The 4,029-nt window shown below is 43.2% G+C and overlaps 1 pseudogene; it reads right to left on the bottom strand.

Moving 5' to 3' along the window:
* Positions 1–836: 836 nt before the first annotated feature.
* LOC138010135 (uncharacterized) overlaps positions 837–4,029 on the bottom strand; it is a 5,589-nt pseudogene continuing 2,396 nt past the window's right edge.

Raw genomic sequence — 4,029 nt, forward strand, 5'->3', positions numbered from 1 at the left:
ATTGATGTTGCTTCCGCTCAGCAAAGATACAACAACATCTGAACAAACTTCTCCAAGTACATAAAGAAAAGACTGGCTTTGGAAGAGATGATCTGGTAATACGACCAGATTATAAGTAATTCCGTTGGCTGTGTTCATATATCAAGCACCGCCAGACCCGTACTATCCATATTTTCAGATGGAATGGTTTGAAATGGCGCCAATTCGGTTTACATTTCGCGGCAATTTGAGTACGTCCGCGATCCATAGCAGACGAGTCGGGGACCCACTTGAACAGATCGCTGAAACGTTGTCAGTTGGAACCGGCGACTACGTCGCAGGTAGGTCGGCTGGATATCAGAATCAGGCTTTATTCTTTTGTTGGCAATCTCCAAAATAGCTAATTGAAGCAATTATAATTTTTTTCATAGTCATCCAGAAGCATGCCAGAACTGAGCAGTCGCTGATGTATGCCCCTAACAATTGGATGAGGTAAGGATAAGACACGACCATCATATGGACGAAGTTAAAGCCTGACAGTGGCATTTAAACTAAACTACAACCAACCCTCTCTGGTTATAGTACCATACAACTCGCAAATAAACCGACGTTCTTGTTTCTCTAATAATAGTCCAAACCCTATGCTGAAACAAGATTTCTGACTTCAAACTAGCAAGAAATTATTTCTTTCGTACTCAACGAAACGAAATTTACTCGGTTGTAATAAAAACAATGAAAACACTTGGATCATTCACAATCTGTTAGACCAGAAACAGCCTACACGCAAAAAAAGCTAGTTGTGAGGGGAACTTAGAGGTTCTTTTCCTACTACCCTGCTTCTTTAAATGCTTGCACTGTTACTGCTGTTCATGACATGAACATGACTGTACTAGTTTTCCCATAAGAGTAATATTAGGCGCCTTCTTGCGAAGCGTTAGTTGCTCCTTGTTTATATCGAAGTATTCACAAATGTACTTTAACACGGCAACACTAAGCTGATTTAGCCTGTTCGCATGATACAAGGCGCAAAGATCAACATTGTCATAAGTAATAGGATGCTGGAGCTGAACTTCTCGTAGAACTTCTGTCCGAGTGTCCCAATATTGCTGTTGGTCGACAGCAGGCTCGCGATCACTACTGTCATCTTCTGCATGTTGATGGCGTAGTTTCCCAGCTTGCCAGGAAAAGTAGGAATGTATTTGTTGTGTACTAAGGAATTCATCTCGGGTGAACAGCCGCTTACCCTCCGCATTTCTGGCGTAGCGCATGTCGCGAGCTACCGACAGCGGATCCACTTTGTGGCCTGTTTGCTGCCCGATACTAAACTTTTGATTAAGGTACTTCTTTTGGGTTTCACTAAGGCGCCCGGATTTTTTTGTTTGCTTCAACGCCCAACCTCTCGACAGTTGATTGGTATTTGCGGCAACTTCCCGAGGATCGGTTCTCTCATCGTGGCTTGTCGCTCCTGCGCTCCTTCCTTCAGTTAATTTAAGATGGTACATTTCTTTCGCTTGGTCAAGAAGTGTGGCTCTCTCTGGGAGCAATTCACACTTTTCGTATGACAGGTGCTTTTCAAGGGCTGAGTATCTTTGATAGACCTTGATACATCCTTCACTGGGACACTGGAAAACACCTACCCCTGCATTTCCCTCTGCTGTCTCTGGCACTTCAATGAGAGAATTTTCATCTGAAGACTTCTGGGTGCGTGTCGGACGCACTCCACTTGTTTTACAAAAAAATACATGATTCTGGTAAAAAGTTCCTCAAACATGTACAGCCGCTATTCAGCTCAAGCTGTACCCACGTGGAGTATACTCTTACTGGAAGGGATGAACGTTGGCGTATGAAGTTACCTTTCCGCCAATAAGGTGACCTTTATGCCATAACAAAAAATGCATAGCTACCTATCCCTCAGAACAAAAAAGTGATGTTCGTATCTGCTTTTTAAATCACGCTCATTATATGGTAAACTAAACGAGGGCGTTGCCGACAGCATATACTTGTAACCTATTGTTCTCATAATTACTAGATGTTAATACTACATGTGATACCTGTTGGTAGCTGTTTGTCCACTGTATTTCCACTGCCCACGTTGTAGGATCGCCATACTGTTATCGTTGTGCCCGTGTACTGTAGGTTGTTAATCAAGCTTATGCCATCCCATTTGATGGGGTTCTCCTTGATTCCCAATGAATCAACAACAGCCACTCTGATCCCAGTGAATCCTCCCGCTGATAGCATCGCAGTTTCTAAGTCCTCCGCAGTTTGAACATCGTGCCCCTCATTTATAAATCTGCGGACATGTGCTTTGATGGTGGCTACTTTGCGGTCGCAAGGACCTTTTCCTCCTTGAGGGTCACTAAAGTCCACTCTAGAAAGAGTGATTCCAGTGGCAGCCCCCATGGAACGACACGCTGCTAGCATGGTTGAATTGTGATAGCATCCGGCGTTATCGCTCCGGAAGAATGCTGTGGTGAGTTCAGGATTTTCCGTTTTCAGTGTGCGCAATACGTGTTCCATCATGCGGATAACCACCGAGCTATCTTGACTGCAATTTTTGACAATGTGCACGAAGGACTGACTCTTTAGATTTCCCTGATGTTTCCTTGCAACCACACTTATGTGCCAAGAAATGCCCCTCTTTGCAAACCAGTCAGTTTGAGATTCACGGTATTTTTGTGGCCAAAATTTCATGGCCCAGTCCTAAGTGATCCTGACGGATGACTCGTCTAGTTGGTCAAGTACTTCTACTCTGGCAGAGTCCTGAATTTTACTTCTCAGTTGATGGGCCTTCCAGGACAGAACATTTTGAAATGCTTGGTCGCAAATATGACGCAAGTCATCCAACTCTTTATCCGGTAGTCCCAGATCTTCTCGTTTTAAGTATGCCTGGATGTCAGATATTTTAGTTTTCAATTCTTCGCATTGGGAGCATGAATTACCATGATAATGATCACTTGAGCTGCTGAACAAAGGATCTTTTTCATCGCTCAAAGCGTATGCACTACAGTGGTCAGCCACAGGCGAGGAGAGAGATACGTGCACCTGATAAAAACAGACAACAGATATTATGTGACTAAGTAAAATAATTTACAGTAGCTCATAAATGGAGAGAAACAATGCACACTAGATTTTGTTACGGCTACTGAAATAGACCAAAGATACAGTAACGGCGAATTTGTCGCAGTCTGCTAAAAGGTACTGAGAACCAGGGAGGAAAATCAAAGATAGCAAAATCTGCGCTAAAGGATTTTATTTCGAAGCTCAGTTTGTTCTATTGCATTCTGCTCTGCTTGGTATTGAAACATGTTTGATAATAAATATAAGGAAAGTGAGTGAAAATCAGTCAAGTTTAAACACAATTTGGGCATTTGTGAGTAGTTGCATACAAAGGGGTTGGGAGCAAGCTACGCTGTTACAGGCACGATGTACTTAATTAATGATACTAATTCTTGAATACCTTATAATCCGACTTTAGATAGTGCTTCCCGTTCTTCAGACAACTTTTCCATTGTCCAGCGACATCTCTCTTCAATATCCTGCATTCTTCTAGTCTCCTCACCACATGGCAAAGATCGTCAAAGGCCTTACTTCCTTGTGCGGCAATGTAGTCGATACTCTGCAACGACTTTCTCACAGTGGCACTACAGCTTGAGAGGATGGTTAACATCGTTGTGCGTCCAAAAGGCTGGAATCCGGCTTCTTCGCAGTATTGGGTATACTGGATTACAATTCGTTCCGGAATCATATTACGAATTACATTAGGTGTCTCCACAACCTCACCAGTTGATAACTTCATGTATTTCTGTCCAAATGGGAGTTCTTGTATGATGTGCGGACTCGTTATAAATGTCAAAATATGGTCAAGTTGGCTAGGATCTACTCGCATTCGGGGACTATACTTCAATGGAAGGGGAACGCCCCGACCAAACACATTTTTGTGCTGGCGCGCAATTTTCACTCGGTACTCAGTGATACCAGGCAAGTACCTCTGAAGGCGTTTGAAAGGGACTAGATCAGCCATTATCGACAAAACTTGCCTTCTTGTAT

This window comes from Montipora foliosa, chromosome 7 (genome assembly GCF_036669935.1).
Source record: "Montipora foliosa isolate CH-2021 chromosome 7, ASM3666993v2, whole genome shotgun sequence".
Classification (NCBI taxonomy): Eukaryota; Metazoa; Cnidaria; class Anthozoa; order Scleractinia; family Acroporidae; genus Montipora; species Montipora foliosa.